Raw genomic sequence first — 27,562 nt, forward strand, 5'->3', positions numbered from 1 at the left:
AGTTGGCCTCTTCCCAATCACCTCCTTCAATGCTTACTTCCTCTTGATCTTGTGTGTGTATTGCAGCCACTTGCTTTGTTTCTAATTGCCTGGTAAGCTCTGCTAGTTGCTTGGCAAACACCTTGTTTTGGGCTAGAATTGTATCAACATGGTTCAGCTCCATGACTCCCTTAGTGTTGTGCCTCTCTGATGCATAGTAGTACTCATTCTCAGCCACTGTCTCAATCACTTCAATGGCTTCTTCCACAGTCTTTTTCCTGTTCAATGAACCTCCTGATGAATGGTCTACAGCCTTCCTTGATTCATAAGAGAGTCCATCATAGAAAATATGCAATTGCACCCAATCATGGAACATGTCTGGTGGGCATTTCCTTGTCAAATCCTTGAATCTCTCCCATGCCTCGTAGAGAGTTTCACCATCTTGTTGTCTAAAAGTCTGAACCTCAAATCGAAGCCTATTGACCTTTTGTGGGGGGTAGAAACGTGCCAGAAACTTGCTTTCCACCTCATCCCATGTTGTTAGACTCCCCCTTGGGAATGATTCCAGCCACTTAGCTGCTTTGTCCCTAAGTGAAAATGGGAACAAAAGCAGTTTATAGGCATCTTCCTGGACTCCATTGGACTTCACAGTGTCACAAATTCTCAGGAATTTTGTGAGATGTTGGTTGGGATCTTCATTAGCACTCCCACCAAATGAACAATGATTCTCCACAAGTGATATTAGCTGTGGTTTGAGTTCAAAATTGTTGGCCTGAATGGGTGGTTTCTGAATGCTGCTACCACAATTCCCAGAGGTTGGGTTTATGTATGAACTAAGAACCCTCCTCTCAGGAATGGCATTGTTTCCATCAGCTCTCTCATGGTTGTGAACTTCTCTATCCATGTTGAGATCTAGAGCTTCCTCAAAATTGTCCTCAGATTCTCCTTCAGATTCTTCTTCTCCCAGTACTCTCTTCCCTCTTGCTTCCCTTCTAAGTCTATGAAGGGTCCTCTCTGGTTTGGTATATGGAGGAGTTGACGTCTCTCCTCTCCTACCTGTCATACAAGAACATAGCACAGGCAACAAACAAGTGAAATACTCTTGGTTAATGGAAGAGTATGGTTAGAGCAATTGAGGAATTAATTCAAACAGTTAGTGAGTCAGTGAGTTAGTTGCTTGAATTTAAAGGCATAAAGAAAGAAAGCATGTAACAGAGTGCAGAAATTAAAATTCAACAAGTAACTTGTACTGAATTAATCAAAACAAAAAAAAATGCTCAATCTAGTTAACTTCCAATTGGAGAATTGTCAATCGAAAACCAATCCCCGGCAACGGCGCCATAAACTTGATGCGCATAAACTTGTTATGCTACGATTTAGGAAATTGCACGATCGGAAAAATTCCTTCCGGCAAGTGCACCGGTTATCGTCAAGTAAAAACTCACAATAGAGTGAGGTCGAATCCCACAAGGATTGGTTGAGTGAGCAATTCGGATTAGAAGTGTGTTCTAGTTGAGCGGAATCAAGATTTAGATGAGACTTGCGGAATGTAAAATTGGCGGGAAACGTAAATGACAAGAAATTTAAATGGCGGAATCTTAAATTGCATGAATTAAAGAGCAGAAGCTAAATTGCTGAAATTAAAAGGGAATGGGGGTGATTGCATGAATTGAGTTGCAGAATGTAAAGAGAAAGTGGAAATCAGAAATGGGAATTCATTGGGTTATAGGAGATATTGAGATCTCCGAATCAAAACATGTTTATCTCTTCCTCAACCAATGCGTTCATTGAACTTTGCTTGGCAATCTTATATGATTGGATCCCAATCCCTTGGCTCACCAATTCTCTCTAAAAACAAACAAATTCCCAATCCCTTGGTTTAAATGTTCATAAGAAGAGATGATGCTCGATCACTGATTATACCACACAGTTTCATGAACCACAATTTGGTAGGATTACATGTCACAATATCCATCCAAACCCCAATCCAATTCACTGTGAGAAAGCTTCTCTAGCATGAATCCTCCATTCCTTTCCCAAGGTTCCGAAGGATTCCAATTATGGGTAGTTTCTTTCCCAAGATAACTACCCAATGGAATTAGATCGAGAAGCTTTCTAACAAAATTCAAGAGAAAAGATTGAAGAAGAAGATAAACTATTATTGATTCATTGAATTACAATAGAGCTCCCTAACCCAATGAAAGGGGGTTTAGTGAGTCATAGCTCTGAATTCAATTACAAAGATATGAAAACTAGCTAAATGAAAAGGTAAAAGTCCTTCCTAACTTAAATTCTATCCTATTTATACACTTTCTATATTGAGCTTCTGTTGTGTTTCTTGGGCTTTGAGGCCTCTCCCTGCTTTCCTTTTGCCTTGGGTTTATGATCCATAATCTTGATGAGGCTGTTGATCCAAATTCTGTAACATTCATTGAGCCAACTTAGTGATAATCAAATAATGACACATGACTCAATAAATTGAAATTTCAGACTCATCAATCCTTCAGGCCCAATCCCATAAACCATGATATTCAATTGGGTTTCATACCAGAGTAAGTTTAAGTTAATGTTTGTGCTCAAATACTAACTTAAACCGCAATATTTTTGGCCCAGAAACCTTTTCCAAGAGTGGCGTTTAAGTTGCAGTTTAAGCTTAAACTGCAGCTTAAACGCCAGACACTCCCAGTGATGCCTTTTGTGGTAGCACGTTTAAGCTTCAGTTTAAGGTTAAACTGAAGCTTAAACGTGAAAATGGAAGAAGGCAGCCCTGGAGGGTAACTTAGTCGAACACGTTTAAGTTTCAGTTTAAGGTTAAACTGAAGCTTAAACGTGGAGGTAGAAAAGGCAACCCTGGAGGTCGAACACGTTTAAGCTCCAGTTTAAGGTTAAACTGGAGCTTAAACGTGGAAATAGAGAAAGCCATCCTGGAGGTCGAACACGTTTAAGCTCCAGTTTAAGGTTAAACTGGAGCTTAAACGTGGAAGCTGAGAAAGGTAGCCCTGGAGGTCGAACACGTTTAAGCTCCAGTTTAAGGTTAAACTGGAGCTTAAACGTGGAAGCTTAGAAAGGTAGCCCTGGAGGTGTCGAACACGTTTAAGCTCCAGTTTAAGGTTAAACTGGAGCTTAAACGTGGAAATGGAGAAAGCAACCCTGGAGGAGAAACTTGGTCGAACACGTTTAAGCTCCAGTTTAAGGTCAAACTGGAGCTTAAACGTGGAAATGGCTCCCTGGTGCTTTTCCCCTTTCTGGCGTTTAACCTCCAGTTTAAGGTTAAACTGGAGGTTAAACGTGGAACTGCCCCCCTTGGTGCCCTTTTCACTTCTGGCGTTTAACCTCCAGTTTAAGGTTAAACTGGAGGTTAAACGTGGAAGTGCTTCCTGATTGGAATTCTAATTCTGGCGTTTAACCTCCAGTTTAAGGTTAAACTGGAGGTTAAACTTCAATTCCAGCATTTCTTAGCCTTCATGATTCTGGCGTTTAAGCTCCAGTTTAGGCTTAAACTGGAACTTAAACTCCACATGTGATATTCAAGCTTCCTTTATTGATTTTGTTGCTTCCTTGCTTAGCCTCTTCTTCCCTGAAATCATCCAAACAATTGCATCAAAGTCTTGCAAAATTTCATGAGAAATCTTCCATTCATAGCATTCAAGTAATATAACTAAAAACTCATGGAATTTGCATCAAAATCATACTGTTTGGATGGTTCATTGCTTTGTTATTCATTTAACCATTCTTGGTTACTTTAAGCTCAAGAAAATGCATAAAACAACTAAAACTAACAGAAAAATGCTAGTGAAACTAGCCTAAGATGCCTTGGCATCAGGTACTTGGTAACTTGCTCTTCAGTAACATCCTCATTCTCTTCAGAAGAGGAATACTCATCAGAGCTCATGAATGGCATAAGGAGGTTTAATGGAATCTCTATGGTCTCTAGTTGAGCCTCAGATTCCTTTGGTTCCTCAGACGGAATCTCCTTATTGATCACTGGACGTCCCAGGAGGTCTTCCTCCTTGGGATTCACGTCCTCTCCTTCCCTTACAGGTTCGGCCATGGTGATCAATTCAATGGCCTTGCACTCTCCTTTTGGATTTTCTTCTGTATTGCTTGGGAGAGTACTAGGAGGGATTTCAGTGATCCTTTTACTCAGCTGGCCCACTTATGCCTCCAAATTTCTAATTGAGGACCTTGTTTCATTCATGAAACTTACAGTGGCCTTAGATAGATCAGAGACTAAATTTGCTAAGCTACATGGATTCTGCTCAGAATTCTCTGTCTGTTGCTGAGTGGATGATGGAAAAGGTTTATTACTATTAAACCTATTTTTTCACCATTATTAAAGCCTTGTTGAGGCTTTTGTTGATCCTTCCATGAGAGATTTGGGTGATTTCTCCATGATGGGTTATAGGTGTTTCCATAAGGTTCACCCATATAATTTACCTCTGCTATTGCAGGGTTCTCAGGATCATAAGCTTCTTCTTCAGAAGGCGCCTCTTGAGTACTGTTGGATGCAGCTTGCATTCCATTCAGGCTCTAAGAAATCATATTGACTTGATGAGTCAATATTTTGTTCTGAACAAATATGGCATTCAGAGTATCAATTTCAAGAACTCCCTTCTTCATAGGCGTCCCATTATTCACAAGATTCCTTTCAGAAGTGTACATGAACTGGTTATTAGCAACCATGTCAATGAGTTCTTGAGCTTCTGCAAGCATTTTCTTTAGGTGAATGGATTCACCTGCAAAAGTATCCAATGACATCTTAGCTAATTCAGACAGACCATCATAGAATATATCCAGGATGGTCCATTCTGAAAGCATGTCAGAAGGATACTTTTTGGTCAGTCCTTTGTATCTCTCCCAAGCTTCAAAGAGGGATTCACCTTCTTTCTGTCTGAAGGTCTGAACATCCACTCTAAGCTTACTCAGCTTTTGAGGAGGAAAGAACTTGGCTAAGAAAGCCTTGACCAGCTTATCCCAAGAGTTCAGGCTATCCTTAGGTTGAGAGTCCAACCATATTCTAGCTTTATCTCTCACAGCAAAAGGGAAAAGCATGAGCCTGTACACTTCAGGATCTACTCCATTAGTCTTAACAGTATCACAGATCTGCAAGAATTCAGTTAAGAACTGAAAAGGATCTTCAGATGGAAGTCCATGAAACTTGCAGTTTTGCTGCATCAGAGAAACTAGCTGAGGTTTCAGCTCAAAATTGTTTGCTCCAATGGCAGGAATGGAGATGCTTCTTCCATGTAGATTGGAATTAGGTGCAGTAAAGTCACCAAGCATCCTCCTTGCATTATTATTATTTTTGGCTGCCATCTCCTCTTCCTGTTCGAAAATTTCTGACAGGTGCTTGCTGGCTTGTTGTAATCTAGCTTCTTTTAGTTTCCTCTTCAGAGTCCTTTCAGGTTCTGGATCTGCTTCAACAAGAATGTTCTTGTCCTTGCTCCTGCTCATATGAAAAAGAGGGACAGAAAAATAATAATAATAGGGATCCTTTTTACCACAGTATAGAGGTCCCTGTGTGAGTAGATGAATAAATAAATAGAAGGAGATGAGAGAGAGAGAGAGAATTTTTGAAAATAATTTTTGAAAATAATTTTTGAAAAAGAGTTAGTGATTTTCGAAAATATTTTTTGAAAAAGGTTAGTAATTTTTGAAAATTAGGAATAAAATAAAAATAATTAGTTAATTAAAAAGAAATTTTGAAAAAGAGGGAAGATATTTTCGAAAATTAGAGAGAGAGAGTTAGTTAGGTAGTTTTGAAAAAGATAAGAAACAAAGAAAAAGTTAGTTAGTTAGCTGAAACAAATTTGAAAATCAATTTTGAAGAGATAAGAGGATAAGAAGTTAGAAAAGATATTTTAAAATCAAATTTTGAAAAAGATAAGATAAAGAGATATTTTTGAAAAGATATGATTGCAATTAGTTTTGAAAAATATTTGATTTTTAAAATCACAATTAATGACTTGATTCACAAGAAATCACAAGATATGATTCTAGAACTCAAAGTTTGAATCTTTCTTATCAAGCAAGTAACAAACTTGAAATTTTTTGAATCAAAACTTTAATTGATGATGTTATTTTCGAAAATTAGGAGATAAAGATAAGAAAAATATTTTTGAAAAATATTTTAAAATTTTCGAAAATAAATAAGAGAATTGAAAAAGATTTTATTTTTGAAAAAGATTTTGAAAAAGATAAGATTTTTAAATTGAAAATTTGATTTGACTCATAAAAACAACTAGATTTTAAAAAGTTTTGAAAAAGTAAACTCAAATCTTCGAAATTTATGAGTGAAAAAGGGAAGATATTTTTTTTTATTTTTTGAATTTTTAATTATGAGAGGGAAAAACATGAAAAAGACTCAATGCATGAAAATTTTGGATCAAAGTATGTGATGAATGCAAGAACACTATGAATGTCAAGATAAACACCAAGAACACTTTGAATGTCAAGATGAACATCAAGAACATATTTTTGAAAAATTTTTTTAATGCAAAGAAAATATGCAAGACACGAAACTTAAAAATTTTTTCATGTATAGACACTATGAATGCAAGAATGCCTATGTAAAACAAGAAAAGACACAAAACAAGAAAACATCAAGATCAAACAAGAAGACTTACCAAGAACAACTTGAAGATCATGAAGAACACTATGAATGCATGAGTTTTTCGAAAATTTTATGCAAATTTTAAAACATGTAATTGACACCAAACTTATAACATGACACATGACTCAAACAAGAAACACAAAAATATTTTTTTGATTTTTATGATTTTATTAATTTTTTTGTATTTTCTTTTAATTTTTTCAAAAATCATTTTGAGAAAGAAAAATAAGGATTCCAAAATTTTTAATATGAATTCCAGGAATCTTATGCTCTTTAGTCTAAAGCTCTAATCAAAGGGTCAGGCATGGCTTAATAGCCAGCCAAGCTTTAGAATGTAACTCAGACATGACACGCCTGACATTCCCTATCCAGAAGAATTAGACATGGCTTTACAGCCAGCCAGGCTTCAACATGCTTCATGAAACACTAGAATTCATTCTTAAAAATTCTGAAGAAAAATATATTTTTGAAAACATTTTTATTTTAAAATTTTTTTCGAAAACAAAGGAGAAATTTTTGAAAGACTTTTTTTTTTTGAAAAATTTTTGAAAATAAAACAAAAAGAAAATTACCTAATCTGAGCAACAAGATGAACCGTCAGTTGTCCAAACTCGAACAATCCCCGGCAACGGCGCCAAAAAATTGGTGCACGAAATTGTGATCTCAGGCAACGGCGCCAGAAACTCTGTACGCACGTCTTAATAAATCGTTTTTCATTCACAACTTCAATACAACTAACCAGCAAGTGCACTGGGTCGTCCAAGTAATAAACCTTACGTGAGTAAGGGTCGATCCCACGGAGATTGTTGGTATGAAGCAAGCTATGGTCACCTTGTAAATCTCAGTCAGGCGGATATAAAATAGTTATGGAGTTTTCGAACATAAATAATAAATAGATAGAAAATAAGGATAGAAACACTTATGTATATCATTGGTGAGAATTTTAGATAAGTGTATAGAGATGCTTTCGTTCCTCTGAACCTCTGCTTTTCTGCTGTCTTCATCCAATCAGTCTTTCTCCTTTCCATGGCTGGCTTTATGTAAGGACATCACCGTTGTCAATGGCTACTTTTTATCCTCTCTGGAAAATGGTCCGATGCATTGTCACTGCATGGCTAATCGTCTGAAGGCATCACCTTTGTCAATGGCTGCATCCCATCCTCTTGTGAAAATGGTCCAAATGCTCTGTCACAGCACGGCTAATCACCTGAGGTTCTCGATCATACTGGAATAGGATTCACCCTCCTTTTGCGTCTGTTACTACACCCAGCACACGCGAGTTTGAAGTTCGTCACAGTTATTCAATCCCAGAGTCCTACTCGGAATACCACAGACAAGGTTTAGACTTTCCGGACTCTCATGAATGCCGCCATCAATCTAGCTTATACCACGAAGATTCTGATTAAGAGATTTAAGAGATACTCATTCAATCTAAGGTAGAACGGAAGTGGTTGTCAGGCACGCGTTCATAGGGAATGATGATGATTGTCACGTTCATCACATTCAGGTTGAAGTGCGAATGAATATCTTAGAAGCGGAATAAGTTGAATTGAATAGAAAAACAGTAGTACTTTGCATTAATCTTTGAGGAACAGCAAAGCTCCACACTTTAATCTATGGAGTGCAGAAACTCTACCGTATGAAAATACATAAGTGATAATAGAGGGTAAGCATGGCCGAGTGGCCAGCCTCCCATGGAGGTCTAGAGATCTCAAAATGATCAAAAGATGTTCAAAATATGTCTAATACAATAGTAAAAAGTCCTATTTATACTAAACTAGTTATTAGGGTTTACAAAAGTAAGTAATTGATGCATAAATCCACTTCCGGGGCCCACTTGGTGTGTGCTTGGGCTGAACTTGAATGTTACACGTGTAGAGGTCATTCTTGGAGTTGAACGCCAATTTGTAACGTATTTCTGGCATTCAACTCTGGCTTGTGACGTGTTTCTGGCGTTTAACTCCAGACAGCAGCGTAGAACTGGCGTTCAACGCCCTTTTACGTCGTCTAAACTCGGCCAAAATATGGACTATTATACATTGATGGAAAGTCCTGGATGTCTACTTTCCAACGCAATTGGAAGCGCACCATTTTGAGTTCTGTAGCTCCAGAAAATCTACTTTGAGTGCAGGGAGGTCAGAATCCAACAGCATCAGCAGTCCTTCTTCAACCTCTGAATCTGATTTTTGCTCAAGTCCCTCAATTTCAGCCAGAAAATACCTGAAATCACAAAAAAATACACAAACTCATAGTAAAGTCCAGAAATGTGAATTTAGCATAAAAACTAATAAAAATATCCTTAAAAGTAACCAGATTCTACTAAAAACATACTAAAAATAGTGCCAAAAAGCGTATAAATTATCCGCTCATCAGAGCCCTATGAATCATACATAGAGCCACCCCAATTCCAACACAATTACTCCCAAGAACCACCACCTTAATATACACCACCTCCAACGTACGAAAATTTTCAACCACAATATGAATTTTCTTTTCCACCACAACCCTCCATAGGAGAATGTCAATATCCATCAATCCAAGAGCACTATGATCCTATTTATGATAGCCAAGTGGAACAAGAGCCAATGGATCGTCTTAAGGAAGCAATGGATCAACTTCAAGCAACCATCCGTCAAAAGTTCGACCCATGGAACTCATGCAACAAACAAAGCATTTCCACGGATGAATGTGTTGTACAACAAGTGGAAAAGATGGAGAGTGTTGAACCGCCATATCCTTATCATGATGAACCACCCTCATATCGTGAACCTTTCCTCCCAAGCAATGAACCCTCATATCCACTCCAATCTCCAATGGATGACACTCTTAGTGTTCTTCTTCAGGAGCAAAGAGAGATGTAGCGGACGACACTAGAATTCATAGCTACCTTGACCGAGGTAGTAGATAATTTAGCTTAACTGCACGTCAACACTCAAGGCACTCCCATGGCTACATGTGGAGAATCTAATGAAGAATGTAGCATGAAGGAGAGACTAGGAACGTCGGTGGAAAGTGAGGAATGTGACTTTGTATTGGAACAATTGGGGGAAGCCGTAATAGTTGAAAAGGAAGAAGTGGTTGAAGACTTAGGAGATGCTGAACCTCCATGGGAATTTAGAGTTGTAGAGTATTCCTCCAAGAAGCTTGAAATTAATGTTGAGGAGGCTAGTGCACAACCTCCAAGGCATATTCCTTATGAAGAATTGGACGGAATAGATCAAGAGGCGATTTCCCTTGGTGATGATGATCATGAATCAAGCCATCCTAGTAATGAATTTGCACCCACAAGTGAAATCCTTAAGTTAGAAGAGCCTTCTCCCGATGAAATTAAAAGCAACATTGAGGTAGATTTCTCTCAACCTCATAGTTATGATGTGAGTAACGGAAAAGAGTTGGATGAACTCGGTGTTAAAAAGCTTGAAAGTGAAGAATCTTTTCAAAAGGTAGAAGTCTTTTGGCAAGGTTGGACGGGAGTTGAATATGCTTTGTCAAGATCGTTGGAGACTTCTCTAGGTAGGTTGCCGTCTACTCCTTCATTTGAGTGGGTAAAACTTATCTCTACCCGCTTTACTGTCCCACTTGAGTATGGTATTCTTGAAACAGATGCCCAACTTAGGAGGCTTTGTGGAATGAAGCATAAGAGAAGGATGTTTCGTGGTTGGAGTTGCAAATCAAGGCTCATCGAGGTTGAGATTTCAAGAGCTAGATGCAAGGGTTAGACTAGTGATCAATTGGTTGGATCTAAGAGAAGAGTTTGGTACTTCATTGAGAATTCGGATTGCTTGCTACCCAGTTGGAACAATGATGATCCACTTAAAGACGGATGTAGAAACAAGATTTGGGATCCAAGCATATAAGAGGATCAACTTTGGGAGCTCAAAGCTTGTGAAGCACTTCATCAAGGCTTGGTGAATTCACTTGGAAATGTTGGAGCTTATTGGAAGTTCAAGCATTGGTGGAAGTTTCAAGATGAGTTCAAGCACAAGCTACCATGACAAGGAGCTCACCAAATGTTCAACTTAAGGACTTTAACTAAAAGTGTTAGGTGGGAGACACCCCCACCATGGTAAATTCTTCCTATTTTCTCTTTTATTTATATTGGTAATAATTTGAATTTTTATTTTTAGTTTGGATTATTGAGTTTAAGCTGTGGTTTTACTTATTTAATAAAGTTTGGCTTTACTCTGGTAGCTTGTTAGTTTATAAAAAAAATTGTGGCTGACGCGTAAGCGTCGATGACGTGCACGCGTCATATGTAGGTTCTCTCTCTAGTATAATGAACAGAGAGTTACCCTGGTACTGTGCAAAAGGGGTGCCAGGCACACAACCCACCCCACGCGTACGCGTGCTCTACGCGTACGCGTGGAATGAACATCAGCGTAATTTGGTACATTGAATAGAGAGTTGTGCGGGTATGAAGCTGGAATCGTACGTCTGGCACAACGAGTGGTCACGCGTCACTTTTCATTTTGGGCCATCCACGCGTACGCGTGGAGGATGCTCACGTGTCGCGTGCCTGTTTCTGTTTTCACGCACACTGGGTGTAAGCGCTATGAGCAGAAGGTGTGTCGAAGGTTGTGCGTGCACACAACGCTATTCGCACGCACAGAGGTTTTTTTTTACAAAAAGGGCTTATTTGTGCGCTCGCACACGTGTTTACGGCCGCACAGAAGGGGAAAAGACATAGGGTGCACACGCAAAGGTGGTGCAGTACTACGAGCAGAAGGTGTGTTGAGGGTTGTGCGTGCGCACAATCTTGTATGAGCGCACAGATGGCGAAAAATAAGGGAAGTGTGTGCACGCACAGATTCGTGCGTACGCACAGAGCTCTGTTTCTACAGAAATTTTCATGCCTTTAAGGCACTAAACATGACATCCAAAACAGGTTTTGAAGCTCCAAAAACATATTATTCCACTAAAAGTATGTAGCCAACACCAAAATTCAACTAAACTAACTAAGCAATGCAACCAATTATTCAAGAAAGAAAAGCTAAAAGAGAGAAGAGTTAGAAGGATATTACCATGGTGGGGTGTCTCCCACCTAGGACTTTGGTTTAAAATCCTCAAGTTGGACTTTTTGAGGAGATTCTTGTTAGGACGGCTTATGTTTCCGCTCCTCCTTGTATCTCCACCCAAGTTTGCTCTTGATTAGACCTTCGGGGTCCCAAATGAAATGCATCAAACTTTTGAGAAATTCCAAGCTAGCAACTAGGATCCATAAGTGTTGAGTGTTGAACCTAATGCCTGGATCCCATACTCTAGTTTCTTGTTCACCTTCTTGTTGATCTTCACTTTTGCACTTGGATAAACGACCTCTTGAATCACCATTGACACACTTGTACCCCCCGGAATCCACTCAATTGACTATTATTGCACCATAGTTGAACTCCAAATATTGAATTGGCTTCCTTGATGAACTTTCTATTTCCTTCCCAATTAACATTCTTCTCTCCACTATCTACTACTCCAAGAAGGGTTTGAAGTTGATGATCCGTCTCCAAGATAGCATATTGATGTAGGCCTAAGAAGCTTGTTAGTAAAATTTTTACCCACTCAATTTGCTCTTGTACGATTTGCCTTCACTTCTTGGTAGCTAAAATCTTCCTCAACCTCCTTTAAATCTTCCTCATCATAACTCAAGTAAAAAATGGGAGGTTGTGTAAAGTCCACATCAACATCTCTTTCAAATTCAATCAAGGGAGGCTCATGAGGGTCCTTGAAAGGATTGACCACGTTGGACAAAAAATCATGAATGATGGAGTCCACTTGATCAATTTCCATCAACTCTTCATTCATCTCCTCTTGTGCTTCATGCTGTGACTTGGAATCTTCTACTTGATTTTGCAATCTTTCCTTCATTCCACACTCTTCACTTGATTCCACACATTCATCCACGAGAATTTCTTGGTTGTGGCATGAACGCAATAAAGCTAACCGATCCAAGGTTTCCGCTAAGATAGACATGACTTGCTCTTGCTTCTTCCGGAACTCCGTTTGTTCTTGAATAAGCACTTGGAGTGCTTCTTGTGTGGATTGATCCATATATGAAGATGAAATTTGAGGTGATGAAGCTTGACAATCAAACTCATGAGAGTAAGAATTTTGGTTTTGTATGTAGTGAGGTGATGGTGTATAGAATTGGTGACTAGAAAGGTAAGTGTTTGGGTTCCATAGGGGTGAATTGTGGTAATGGTGTGGATGAGTCAAAAAGAAAATATAAACAAAACCTACTAACAAAAGCATACAAAAAACCAAAAAGTGCTATTTACACTATTAACATATTCACAACAACCAAAAATATAACACCAATTGCATGTCCCCGGCAAAACTAAAAATAATACCGAGAGTAATTAAACCTCGGGTCGTTCTCCCTAAGAATGCAATTGAAATGTCACACTTTCGGTTGTGAGAAAAAGGGGTTTTGAAATCAAAGAACGAAAGATTAAAGGAACTAAGAGATAAAAGAACTAAGAGATTATCAAAATTGGAATTAATGCAATTTAAAAGAAACAAGGTCAAAACTAGTGAAAATGCTATAAATGCATAAAAGAGCCTTGACTAGGAAATGAGAATTAAGGAATCCTATCATCGTTATAATCACAACTATGGCAACTATGATGAGTCAATCTCGCTTCGTCTACCCTAACATCGAGGAGTAAGTCAAGCAAGCATAATTGGCCTTAATCCATAAGTCCTAGCTAACTCACCAATTAACTTGGTGAAAAGCTAGCGTCAATGGAAATAGGAGTCAACTAACTACCCAAGAATTACCACTAAATGTCGGACATTATGACTCTAGTATCCTAGGAACTCAAATCCCAAGCTAAGGTGTGAAAATCTACTCAAAATCTAAAGTTGGCATTTTCACAAACACCTTGTGGGCATAAAAGTAAAACATGGAAAATTGCAAGGAAAAATAGAAAACTATAACTAACTATTCACAATATCAACAATAAACATGCAATCAAGCATAAAGAAAGCATAAAACATTAAATTTATCAATCAAAACTTCAAAAAACCAAGATTGCATATATAAATAAAGTAACTTGAACCAAAAGAAAATGAGAGTAAATGTGATGTAATTAAAGAGAAATTAAAAAGTACTTACAAAAGAGTTGATCAACCAAGATGAAAACTTGAAACTGTAAAATGCTACAATGAAAACTACATAAACCCTAAGAGAGCATTCTAACTATCCTACTCCTACTCCTAAAATTATGTTCTAAAACTATCCATGTCCTAATGATTTGATATGTGGTCATTTCCCCTTCATATAGCACTTCAATTCAGCATCAGCACATCCAAAACTGGACCAAGAGGAAAATCGCGATCCACGTGCCTCACTAATGAAGTCACGCGTTGGTACCTGTGCGTACACACATGCTGATTTTTCTTATTGTGCATACGTACACTTGCTGATTTTGCTCTTATGCGTATGCACAGGATGTTGTGCATACGCACACATGGCTGTGTGATTCTCCTTTGTTTTCTTCATGTGTTTTCCCTTTTTTGCATGCTTCCTTCCACTTTTGCTTATCCATTCTTGCCTCTAGGACCTGAAATCACTCAACAAACACATCACGGCATTGAATGGAATAAAAGTGAAATTAAATTGCTCAATTTAGGCACAAAAATTTATGTTTTCACATTTAAGCTCAATTCAGAAACAAAACACAAAAGTATGCTATTTTAGTGAATAAGTGTAGGTTTATTTGATGAAATCCATCTAATCCAAGCAAAAAATTGTCATCAAATATGAACTCATCAATGTTGCTTCCATGAATTCCTACTAAACGAAATTTCTCTAATTCAGATAGTAGTGAATCAATCTCCACCTTCAAATTAGATCTGTTTTCTTGCTGCCATATGACAAGCTTATTCCGACAACGCTTTATTTTTTGAGCTAGCATATACATGGCTGAACCATCAATCTGTTCGTGTCAGACTGATAAACCACTATTTTATGGTTTATATTGTGCTAAATTGAGTGGTTTTTCATCCATTATTCTCACGCTTATTCATAGAAATCGCATGTTTTACGTTTTCCTTCCTGATTTTGTGCTATGATTGAAAACATGCTTCTTTGGCCTTTAAATTGCTAATTATTAATCCTCTCTTATTACCATTCGATGCCTTGATATGTGTGTTAAGTGTTTTCAGAGTTTATAGGGTAGGAATGGCTCAGAAGATGGAAAGGAAGCATACAAAAGTGGAAGGAATACAAGAAGTTGAAGGAACTGCAAAGATGTCAGCCTTACCCTCTCGCACTAAAACTGTCATAACTTGAGCTATAGAGATCCAAACGACGCGGTTTCATTTGCGTTGGAAAGCTAACGTCCGGGGCTTCGACTTGATATATAATATACCATAGTTGCCCTGACGCTAGGCAACGCGAACGCGTGCTCCACGCGGACGCGTCGCAGTAACGAAAATCAACGTGGCAGATTTCTTCTCCAGCGATTTCTGGGCTGTTTTTGACCCAGTTTGCGGCCTAGAAAACACATATTAGAGGCTATAAAGTGGGAGAATCCATTCATTCATGAACAAGCCTTCCAATTATTCACTTTTCATAATTTAGATGTAGTTTTTAGAGAGAGAGGTTCTCTCCTCTCTCTTAGGTTTTAGGATTAGGATTTCTCTTAAAGGATTTAGGATTTCAACTCTCTATCAGGTTCAATATTCCTTTTACTTTATATTTCTCTTTTACTTTCAGATACTTCAATGCTTTTCTTTAATTACTTATGTTGCCAAATTGGCTTATGAACTCTTTATGTTTAGATTGATTTTCTCTTATTAATGCAATTGAGGTATTTCAGATTTATGATTCTTATTTAGCCTTTTTATATTCTTGGCTTTAATTGATTAACTGGAGGCTCTTGAGTTATCAAACTTATCGTGATTGATTGTTATGTCTGCTAATTGACTTGAATTCTACTAACTCTAGTCTTTCCTTAGGAGTTGGCTAGGACTTGGGAAATCTAACTAATTAGTTCACTTGACTTTCCCTTGCTTTCGTAAAGGTTAACTAAGTGGGATTAACTTCAATTCTCATAAGAATAACTAGGATAGGACTTCCGAATTTTCATAGATTGCCAAGAATTTTATTAGACATTAATTTATTAATTTCTGCAATTTATTTTCCTTGTTCAAACCTTTCAAAACCCAAAACATTGTTTTCCATAACTAATAATAAGAACACCTCCCTGCAATTCCTTGAGAAGACGACCTGAGGTTTGAATACTTCGGTTTATAAATTTTATTGGATTTGTTACTTGTGACAACCAAAACATTTGTAAGAAAGGATGATTGCTTGGTTTAGAAACTATATTTGCAACGGGAATTTATTCTGAATTCTAAACTGTCAATCTTCCGTTCTTCAAAATGGCGCCGTTCTTCAAAATTTTTATTTTAAAATTTTTATCTTATCTTATCTTAGTTTTAAATTTCAAAATTCAAATCCTTTTCAAAAATTATATCTTTTTTTTAAATCTTATCTTATCTTATTTCAAATTTCAAAATTTCAAAATTTAATTTTCAAATTCAAAATTTATATTTCAATAACCTTTTTAATTTAAATTTGTTTTTATTTTCGTTTTTAATTTTTATTTGCTATTATGAGTTCTCACCCCCATCGCTTTAAGTTTGGTTCCAATGTTGTTGTAAGGAATGGAAACTATAATGAAAATAGGCATCAAGGTTGGAAGAATCAAAGATGGGAGGAGCCACAAGGATTTGATCAACCCTCTTGGCAACAACCCCCTCCATTTCACTATAACCAACAACCATTCTGTGATGTATACCAAAATGATGACTATGGTGGACCCCTTGTAGTTACCAACAAGCCCCGCCATATGCTTATGAACCATCTCCTCAACACAACTTTGAACCACCATACTCACAAGCCCCTTACCACCATTCACCTCCATATGACCCTAACCCGTATCCACCATACCAACCACCTTATGAGCCAAATGAACCATACACAGAACCACCCCCATTCCAACACAACTACTCTCATGGACCACCACCTCAATATACACCATCTCCTTATCGTTATCAAGATGAACCACCTTCCTACCATGAACCCTTTCTCCCAACAAATGAACCCTCCTATCCACCCCAAACCTCCATGGAGAAAGCACTTACCGATCTAAACTCTACTATACAAGCTCTCATCGCCCAAATCGGACCACCAAATACCTTCAACAATCAACCCTCAAGCTCTAGTGCACTTCCTTTTCAACCACAAAATGATCTCTCCATCCCATCACCACCATCCACAGAAGAGCACCCACATCCATCAATCCAAGAGCAACATGATCCTAATGATGCTATTGACATGGAACAAGAGAGAAGGGATCATCTTCGCGAATCCATACTTCATAAGGAGCTAGATGAGGCCCTAAAGGTGAAGGTAGTAAAGACCCTTGAAGTCGAAGGAGTGGTTGAAGAATTAGTGAAGGAAGACATCAAGGAGGAGTCTGATTTTGTCTTAGAGCAAAAAGAGGCCCAAAATGTGGAGATAGGAGAGACCCTTGAAGATGAAAGAATAGTTGAAAGGAGTTGTCATGGAAGAAAAATCATCAAAGATGAGTACGATTTTATATTAAAACTACTGGACAAAGCAGTAATTATTGAAGAGGAAGAAGTGGTTGCAGACTTAGGAGATGCTAAACCTCCATGGAAAAGTCAGGTTATAGAGCCTCCTTCCAAGGCGATTGAAATTGATGCTGAGGAGGGTGTACAACCTCCAAGGCATATCATAGTTGAAGACTTGGAAGAGGTTGGTCAAGAGATGGAGATTAAAGAAAAAGAAGCACAGCCTCCCATGCCCTTGGTGAGCAATGAAGAAGAGATTGAATTGGAAGAAAGCTACCAGGAAGAAGAGGTTGATATTGAAGAAACTTGCAAAGAGGTGGAAGTTGTCAGAGAAGATCACAAGGGAGTGGAGCTTGCAAATTCGTTAGAAATACCTCTCCCAAGGCCATTACCGTCCAACACAACATTCAAGTGGGTAAAATTCTTATCCTTGACCTTTACTTTCCCACTTGAATATGGGCTACTAGAGACAGATGGTCAGCTTAGAGCTCTTTGTGGCATTAAGAGTAAGAGGAAGATGGTCAGTGGTAAGAATTGTCCTGCAAGGTTCATTATGGTTGGAAGCTTTAAGTTTAAACACAAAGGTTGGTGTAGAGCTCAATTGAATGGGTCTGAGAAGTTGTTTGGACGCTTCAGTGAGAATTCTAAAACTGAATCACCCGAATGGAATCATGATAATCAACTTGAAGACGGGTGTAGAAACAAGATTTGGGATCCAGGAATATATGAGGATCAACTTTGGGAGCTCAAAGCTTGTGAAGAACCCCATCAAAGCTTGAGGAATTTACTTAGTATTGATAGAGCTTATTGGAAGTCCAAGCATTGGTGGAAATTTCAAGACGAGTTCAAGCACAAGCCGCCATGACAAGGAGCTCACCAAATGTCCAACTTAAGGACTTTAACTAAAAGTGCTAGGTGGGAGACAACCCACCATGGTATGATCGTTCCTTTTCAATTTTAGTTTTATTTCGTTTTGTTTGTTTTTAAGTTTTATTTTATTCCATTTTATTGAACCTGGAATTATTCATAACATCCATATCAGTACTGCATTTGCATCTACATATTGCATAAAAAAACAAAAAAAAAAGCACGCACACGATGCGGTGCATTAGGAAGAAAAGAAAAGTAAACAGAGAGTCACGCGAGAGCGTGGCTAGAGGCATGCCTTTGGCACAAATTGATCCACACGACCGCGTCATATGGAAAATGCCTCCCATGCGTCCGCGTCACCCACGCGAACGCGTGGCCCTGTAAAATCGACGTAAACGGGTGTTTGGCAGCAAGTTAAGCTGGAATGGGACTGGAACGGTGCTAGAAGCGCAAGCCTTACCACGCGAACGCGTGCCCCACGCATCCGCGTCGTTTTGCAAATATGGCCATCCACGCGATCGCGTCACCCACGCGAACGCGTCACCCAGATTTTTGACAAAATGCATTTAAAACAGAGAGTTGCGCGAACGCGAGGCTGCACTCGCGCCAATCGCACAAATCAGGCCACGCGACGCGTCTGCGTCGCCTGCGTCGCACAACTTATCCAAATCAGCGCCAAAAATCTTATCTTTTCTTCCCCAATCCTAATTTTTCCTCCCTCCTTTCTTACTTCTTCTTCCCTTCTTTTCCTTCTCATTCTTCTTATCTTTCATTTTATTTTACTTAATTTATTTGCATATTTCATTCATTGCATCTTAATTTTGTGCATATTTTTTTTTCTAAATTAATTATTTTTCCTTTGGTGTTAAAATTTTCTTTTTTAACTGTTGCATCTTCTCTTGAATTATTTTGGGTGCTTAGTGAGTTATGTTATTCTGGTTAGGTAATATTATTTAAATCAATGCCAATCTTTTATACATGTATTACTTTTGCATTGACATGAAATTATATTATCTTTCCTTACCCACTCTCTTCTCCATTGTTGCAAATTTTTGCACTCTTGATTTGCCATGTACTTCTACTATTTTTTCACTTGCATGTTGTAGCTACCATGTAATTGAGACCCTTATTATCTGGCATTAACACTCATATTTCATTTATTTTCTTATCTTTATTTCTGGGTTACTTTTCTTCCCTTTTCCTTTCAAGATGGCCACCCGGAAGGGAACCGAAAGACGTTTACATGGGAGACAGGCAAGTCAATCTGCACAATCTATAGAGAATGGCATCAGTTGGAGCAGCCTGTCCACTTGTACATCTTAGCATGCACCGAGGACGGTGCAACCTTTAAGTGTGGGGAGGTCGATACCGATCTCCATGGGTTAGTTATTCTCTTCTCAACACCAATGTCTTATTTTCTTCATTAGTTCATTGTTGCATTGCATAATAGATTGCATGTGTAGTTGATTGTTTGCATTTAAGTACTACTTGGTTGAAAAATAATAAGTTTCTTTTTAAGACCCTATTTTTGAAAAATTTTACTAATTTAAATTAAAAAAATTAAAATTTTCTATTTGTTAAATTTGTTTGAAGTTGTATTTGGAACATGGTTTTTGAGCCAAAGAACACACAACCTGTGAGATTTTGAGCTTATTTATATTGTTACATTATTTAACCATAAATTTTTAATTCTTGTGTGTTTTCTTCTCTATAACTGCAATCTATATTTTGTTTCATTCTATATGTTCACTATTTAGTGTATTTACATGCTTGCATATGATTGAGGCCATTACTTGTTTTTGCTCACTTATCCCAAATAAGCCTACCCTTTTATGTCACCCTTGTTAGCCACTTTGAACTTTTTAACCCCCTTCTATTTCATAACCATATTACTAGCCTTAAGCAGAAAAACAAAATAAAAATCCCAAGTTGAATCATTGGTTAGCTTAAGATAGATATTGTGTAAAATTTAAGAATGGAGAATTTTATGGGAACATAGGATGATAGAAAAAAAAAAGGGGGAATTAAATTGAATAAGTTATTTGAAAATTTGGGAAGCATGCTCATGTGAAATCAAATAATTAAATTACCATGTGCATTGAAAAAAAAAAATATTAAGTAATTAAATAAGGGGATACAAAAAAAGAAAAAAAAAAAAAATATATATATATATATATATATATATATATATATATATATATATATATATATATATATTACCCCAAATTCAAAATAAAAAGAATCAATGCACATGGGACAAAATTCAAAAATAAGTTTGATACATGAGCATGTAATACAAAAGTGGAAAAAATTTGGATAGTTAGATAAAGCATTTTAAATTATATAAAGTATGTATATGTTAGGTGAGATCTTAGACTAATCAAGGATTCACTTTGTTAGCTCACTTAGTATATATATATATATATATATATATATATATATATATATATTTATAAACCTGAAAAGACCTCATGATGTTTGCATTGGTATACTAAATATTTGTTGATTGGTTAGATGAAGAACAAGGTTGGGAAAGCATGACTAGGGAAGAGTAGAGTGATTGACCCTAGACACTTGAGAGATTAGAGTGATATACACTACCAGTGAGGGTTCAATGCTTGATTCTATGTTCCCTGCTTTCATGAGCTATCTTCTTACAAGTTTACTTGTCTTTTATTGTATAATTTGAAAAATTTGTTTACTTTTAACCAAGTAGGAAAAAAGTGTAACAACCCTAGTTTTTGAAAATCAAATGATTAGTATTTGTGATTTATTTTAAGAAAATTATTTCACTAATGATAATTAAATAGAGTTTCATGATAATTGGAGTTTAAATTAATTAGAATTTTTATATAATCTTTATTAGATATTTGATATAATTGAAATTATAATGTTAGTAATTGAAAAATAAGAAAGAATTGTATAATTTAATTTAAATAAATTCTATTTTGAATGAATTACGTTATTAATTTGAACTCATAGGAATTAATTTACTAGAAATGATTAGATTGATATTTATAAATATTTTAAGTTTAAGTCAATTAATATTTATGTACAATTTTATTGTAATTAATTATTTTATAAATTAAAATTAAAGTTTCGGAGATAGAAAAATAATAGAGATTTATATGATTTAACCTAGAAAATTGATATTTGAATTTAAATTGTACTTTACAAAATATAATTAACTTGTTCATTTTATAATTTAAATAAGAAATAATTAATTGAACTTAGCAATATGATGATAAATAATGTTCCTAAATATTTTTAATAGAGTATATTTGATTTTAAAATTACTCTACCCTCTAATTTTATCAAAATATCTATTCATAACTATCCATTATTCTTTTATAAAATCCTAATTTTTAACCCTAATTCCCAAATCAAACTCAGAAACCTAATTTCCCAAATTGAAAACCCTAACCCTAACTCCCTCACCACACTCAGCCGCACCCCCATTTCTCCCCTTCCTTTCCTATACATAAAAAAAAATCACACACACAGAGAGGAGACCGGAGGAAGAGATAGCGCCGGCAGAAGGGAAGAAGAGCGTCGCCGGCCTGGTACCACCGTCGCCGTCGAGCTGCTGCGCAGCGTCGTCGCGTCTGCTGCAAGCTCGCCTTGCCATCGCCGCCGCTGGAGCAAGGTCACGTCGCCGTTAGTTCTGAAGTCGCTGAGGAGCCGAACGCCGTCGAAGTTGCACCATCGCGTCACCGTCGCTGTGACTCCGCCAAATTCGTCACACCCAGCTATGTTTTGCTTGCCGTCGTGCCATCCACGCGCGTCGAGAAGGAAGAGAGAAACAGAGGAGAGTGGCGTCGCGCCTTGCTGCCATCCCGTCGCCTGAGAAGAACCACGAAGAGGAGAGAGAGCGCGCGCGAAGGGAAACGCCACCACGAAGCCATCGCCGCTGTTGTCATGCTCCACCGCTGCTATGTCTCACCAAGCCGTCACTGTTGTGCTTCCTGGTCACCGTCGAAGGAAGCCGCCGCCGCCATCGATTTGGAGTTGCTGCAATTGGAGCCACTAGCGGAGGTGAGTTGCTACTGCCCTGTTGCCATTCTAATCATATTTAACGTCCACTGTCTTGAGCTGTTTCTGCCTTGAGTTCATCGAATCCGGATTTCCTTGTACTACTGCAACTGTCACTACTGCTGTGGGAACCAACTTTGCTGTTTGGCCGCTGCCGAGGCTTTCCACCATCACTGGAGCTGCTCAAAACCACCATGGTTGCTACCCAGGAAACAAAGTGGGTGCTGGAAATTGTTACTGAAGCTGCCCAAGAACACTGTGTTTGCTGCCAAGGGGACAAAACGGATGCCAGAGCCTGATAGAGTGCCGCTACCGTTGATCGGAGATGCTAAAATTGCCGCTGCTGCTGGTGGTTTCGAAATACTTGTTGTGGCATTTAGACTCTGCAATTTCGACTTTGAGGTAGGGGATTTTATTTGAAATTAACAGTTTTTAACTTATGAATGCCAATGAGGTTTAGTGAGTAATTGCAAATAATTCATAAACATGATTAATTGATAGGAATAAGCTTAATTTGAGGTTGTGAAATTCGGATTAAGTTTGGTATTGAGATGATTTTCTAGTATTATAATTAATTTATTCATTTTAGAATTGTGGCTGTGAATGTCAGTAGGTGTTCTTGTTGGAGTGATTATTCTGATTTATTATTAGAATTGAATGTGGCTGTGATTACGCTGAATTGTAATTGGAATTAGATGCGGTTGTGAGATGTGACTGAGTTATTGATTCTGCGATGAATTGGTTGAGATTCTGATTTTGAGTGAATTATTGTCTTGTTTGATGTTGAATTGGATATTTGATGTATGGGAATGGCTGTGAAGTTTACTTGTGACTAGTGGAGTTTAGTTTTGGTGGTTACTGAAGGATTGGAACTTAAGGGATTAAACTGTTTTGAGAACCTGTGATTTTCTAAAATGATAAAGTAAACTTTAAGAGTATATAAATAATTCTGTGATGGCTGGACTAATTTTCTGTGTCATGATTTATTGATCCTGGCTATGGTTGTGAATTGTGACTGCTTTTGAGGTTGTTATGACAATGATCAGTGTTTTGATTACTTTACTAAATTCTGATTAGTTGGGCTAGCTGGGCTAGCTATGAGTACATTATGTTTGTGCTTTGATTATAGTAATATGTGAATTGAGGATTGCTTGGTGAATGCTTGCTGGAGATTCTGATCTTGCTTGTAAGCAATACATTGGGTGTTGAAGTAATTTTTGATAAAATAGGTTTGAAGTTGTAGTTTGTAAAGAGATTGTAAATCGATTGTTAAATTAATTTCTTAAAATCTAAATTATAAACTGATGCAGTTGTTATTAAAAGTATAAAGATAATTTGTAATAATTGAAAACTATATGAAGTTGACTTTTAGGGTGAACATAATAGTTGATTATAGGAGAACCAAGATTTTGTGAATAATACATATTTTTGTATTTTGGTGTCAATGTTACTAAAATTCTGGTTAAGTGGGGCGATAATGTGTTTGGATATTTGGGAATGAGGAACTATTAGTCTTTTGGTTAACTTAATTTATGAATTGATGAGTTTGAAGTTGGATTGATGGATTATATGAGAATAGCGAATTATGGATTTACTGATTGATTGAGAACCTTTATTGGATACCTGTTGAGAAAGGTTGATGAGATGTTGAGAAAGAGGGAACCCGTAAAGGTGGCTAAGTCCGAATTTTAGGGGAGGTGCTGCCGAAATTTTGAAAAATTTGAAGATTTATTTGAGAGGTTATTTTAGAAGATTTAGATTTGGAAAATGATATTATTCAAGTTTTATTCAGTGAAGAAAAGAATTGTTCTATTTTAATTTCGATTTACTAAAGAAAGGTTTATGTTTCAAAATTAAATTATTTAGGAAAGAAACTATATTTCAAGATTGATTTAATATGAAAAGAAGTTATGTTTTGAGATTTATTCAATATGAGAAAAGTTATGCTTGGGGTTTGAAATAAAGGATTACTTTTTAGAAGTTTAATGAATATATAATATTTGAACTAAAGAGAGATGGTTTTTGAGTCTTTAGGAAGTTAGTAAACTTGAAAAAGAGTTTTATTTGGTTACTTTTAGTAAGAGGGTGATGTTTTGAAAAGTATTTAGCGAATTTAAAATAAATGATTTTCTCGAGTCTTTTGAAAGAAAATTAAACTAGAAAATAGTTTTAAAATTGGTTCGAGTTAAGAGGTTGCAAAAGAGGAAGTCGTGAAGTTTGTATAACATGATTGAATAAAGAAAGAGAGAGATATTGTACAAGAATATGTAACTAGAAACGAATAATGAGAATAATAACTTATGATGATAATTACACTGATTCTTTTGAGGAAAGGTATTCAGTTTATGAAATTGTTGGCAAGGATGTGGGTTTTGTCTCGCTTGCGTATTTATGATTATAAAAGAGAATAAAAAGCAGAGGACCTGTTGAAAGGTCATTTGTTGCTTGAGGCAACCCAAGAGATGTGTTTATTCATTTGTTGCGTTAAGGCAACTCCAGATATACTTGTATGATCATCTGCTGCAGTGAGGCAGTCAGATAGATAATGGTGTGATCACTGAGAACGCTTTCCTACGGTACAAATCCATATTTTATTTCTGTAAGGCAGAGGGGTTATTTCCTGCTACAGAAGTACCGTGACCACCTGTTCCATTTCTGTAGTGGCAGAGGGGTTATTTCCTGTATACAGAAGGTGTGTCGACATACATCCCTGCAGTGGCAGATGTGTTATTTCCTGCATGCAGTGGACCCTGTGGTGGCAGAGGGGTTATTTCCTGTACACAGGGGTATAGCCAATAGGAAAGCCTTATCCAAACAGAGGTTGCCGGATAACGTCGGGAGCGGGTTAGTAACCGACATATGAGCTCATTACCTGCACTAGGGCTAGACATGCATCATCTTTATTTGCGCATCTGCATTTGATTGTGTTTGCTTGTTTTATTTCTTTGTAATTTGTGTTGCTTGTTTTGTTTCTTGTGATTATGCTGTTTGTCTTAGTTACTTGCTTGTGTGTTTGATTAGATATTTTTGTTGATGCTGTGAACTTAGTAAAGTATTGAGGAATGGTATTTGTGAAATGAGGTTTGGGTATATTATTTATGTTGCTGTTTTACTTAGTTACTGTGATGATTGAGGAATGCTATTTGTAGCTGATGAATTGCTAATGCGGTTGAGACTTTATGTAAGTAATATGATTTAAAGAAAGGAATTTAAACTGTTTCAAGTAAGTCTTAAGAAATTTTTGAAAAGGTTTGATAAAGAAAACTACATTGGAAACTTGAGTTAATTATTTGCATGTAAATCATTATTTTTACGACATTCCCATTCCCTACTGAGAACGTGTGGTTTGTTCTCACCCCAAAATCTTCCCCCTTTCAGTGACACAGGTACGAAGATTCAGTTTGAAGCTGCGGGCGATTCTAGAATTTATTTACGAGTTAAGTTTATGACTTGAGATTCTTTCATAGAATTCCCTCGCCCTTACTGCTTAAGGTTTTTATTTTATGCAGAGGGATAGGAGTTGTACCTGAATTTTATTTAAATTCTCTTGTATAATGTTTATTATTACTAATAAGTATCTGATTATTATTGCTTGTTGATTCTTTGACATGATTTTAATAAACAAAAACAAAAATTTTTGGTATTTTTACTAAAATTGAATCGCGATATCGAACTAAAGGCTTAATAGTAAATAGTTAATAAGGAAAACAGGTCAGTAACGCCTTACTTTTGGTACGATCATGACGTATTGGAAGTTGGGTCGTTACAAAAAGTATTTTGCATGTAGTTACATTCATATAGATAGGTTGCATTTCATACATTCTATCATTCCTCTTCGTCTTTATAGCTTATCTTGAGCTTAGTATGAGGACATGCTAATGTTTAAGTGTGGGGAGGTTGATAAACCACTATTTTATGATTTATATTGTGCTAAATTGAGGGGTTTTTCATCCATTATTCTCACGTTTATTCATAGAAATCGCATGTTTTACGTTTCCCTTTCTGATTTTGTGCTATGATTGAAAACATGCTTCTTTGGCCTTTAAATTGCTAATTATTAATCCTCTCTTATTATCATTCGATGCCTTGATATGTGTGTTAAGTGTTTTCAGAGTTTATAGGGTAGGAATGGCTCAGAAGATGGAAAGGAAATATACAAAAGTGGAAGGAATACAAGAAGTTGAAGGAACTGCAAAGATGTCAGCCTTACCCTCTCGCACTAAAACTGTCATAACTTGAGCTATAGAGATCCAAACGACGCGGTTTCATTTGCGTTGGAAAGCTAACGTCCGGGTCTTCGACTTGATATATAATATACCATAGTTGCCTTGAGGCTAGGCAACGCGAACGCGTGCTCTACGCGGCCGCGTCGCAGTAACGAAAATCAACGCGGCAGATTTCTTCTCCAGCGATTTCTGGGCTGTTTTTGACCCAGTTTGCGGCCTAGAAAACACATATTAGAGGCTATAAAGTGGGAGAATCCATTCATTCATGAACAAGCCTTCCAATTATTCACTTTTCATAATTTAGATGTAGTTTTTAGAGAGAGAGGTTCTCTCCTCTCTCTTAGGTTTTAGGATTAGGATTCCTCTTAAAAGATTTAGGATTTCAACTCTCTATCAGGTTCAATATTCCTTTTACTTTATATTTCTCTTTTACTTTCAGATACTTCAATGCTCTTTAATTACTTATGTTGCCAAATTGGCTTATGAACTCTTTATGTTTAGATTGATTTTCTCTTATTAATGCAATTGAGGTATTTCAGATTTATGATTCTTATTTAGCCTTTTTATATTCTTGGCTTTAATTGATTAACTGGAGGCTCTTGAGTTATCAAACTTATCGTGATTGATTGTTATGTCTGCTAATTAACTTGAATTCCACTAACTCTAGTCTTTCCTTAGGAGTTGGCTAGGACTTGGAAAATCTAACTAATTAGTTCACTTGGCTTTCCCTTACTTTCGTAAAGGTTAACTAAGTGGGATTAACTTCAATTCTCATAAGAATAACTAGGATAGGACTTCCGAATTTTCATATCTTGCCAAGAATTTTATTAGCCATTAATTTATTAATTCCTGCAATTTATTTTCCTTATTCAAACCTTTCAAAACCCAAAACACTGTTTTCCATAACTAATAATAAGAACACCTCCCTGCAATTCCTTGAAAAGACGACCCGAAGTTTGAATACTTCGGTTTATAAATTTTATTGGGTTTGTTACTTATGACAACCAAAACGATTGTAAGAAAGGATGATTGCTTGGTTTAGAAACTATACTTGCAACAGGAATTTATTCTTAATTCTAAACCGTCAATCTTCCGTTCTTCACAGACCTCTCTAACAATCTTCCTTATTTTATCATTGGAACACCATCTTTCTTGGAATTTAAATCACCGTTTAGATCTCTCAGTTCTCGGATTAGAGTCTAAGAGAAAGAGGGAAATGATCCGACCCTGATTCTCTGTCTAA

General features: G+C 36.9%; 1 long non-coding RNA gene and 2 other non-coding genes across 3 annotated transcripts; all 3 read left to right on the forward strand.

The window, feature by feature from the left end:
* Positions 1-353: 353 nt before the first annotated feature.
* On the forward strand, positions 354-457 carry LOC112753960 (small nucleolar RNA R71). Its single transcript, XR_003178319.1, has one exon. It is a non-coding gene; the product is annotated as a small nucleolar RNA R71 (small nucleolar RNA).
* A 4,334-nt stretch (positions 458-4,791) lies between these two features.
* LOC112752419 (small nucleolar RNA R71) lies at positions 4,792-4,899 on the forward strand. The gene has a single exon (XR_003176857.1). It is a non-coding gene; the product is annotated as a small nucleolar RNA R71 (small nucleolar RNA).
* Positions 4,900-21,411: 16,512 nt separating this feature from the next.
* LOC112750413 (uncharacterized) lies at positions 21,412-26,861 on the forward strand. The gene is made up of 2 exons (XR_003175753.3): positions 21,412-22,495; positions 25,472-26,861. It is a non-coding gene; the product is annotated as an uncharacterized lncRNA (long non-coding RNA).
* The last annotated feature ends 701 nt before the right edge of the window (positions 26,862-27,562 follow it).

This window comes from Arachis hypogaea, chromosome 15 (genome assembly GCF_003086295.3).
Source record: "Arachis hypogaea cultivar Tifrunner chromosome 15, arahy.Tifrunner.gnm2.J5K5, whole genome shotgun sequence".
NCBI classification, from domain to species: Eukaryota; Viridiplantae; Streptophyta; class Magnoliopsida; order Fabales; family Fabaceae; genus Arachis; species Arachis hypogaea.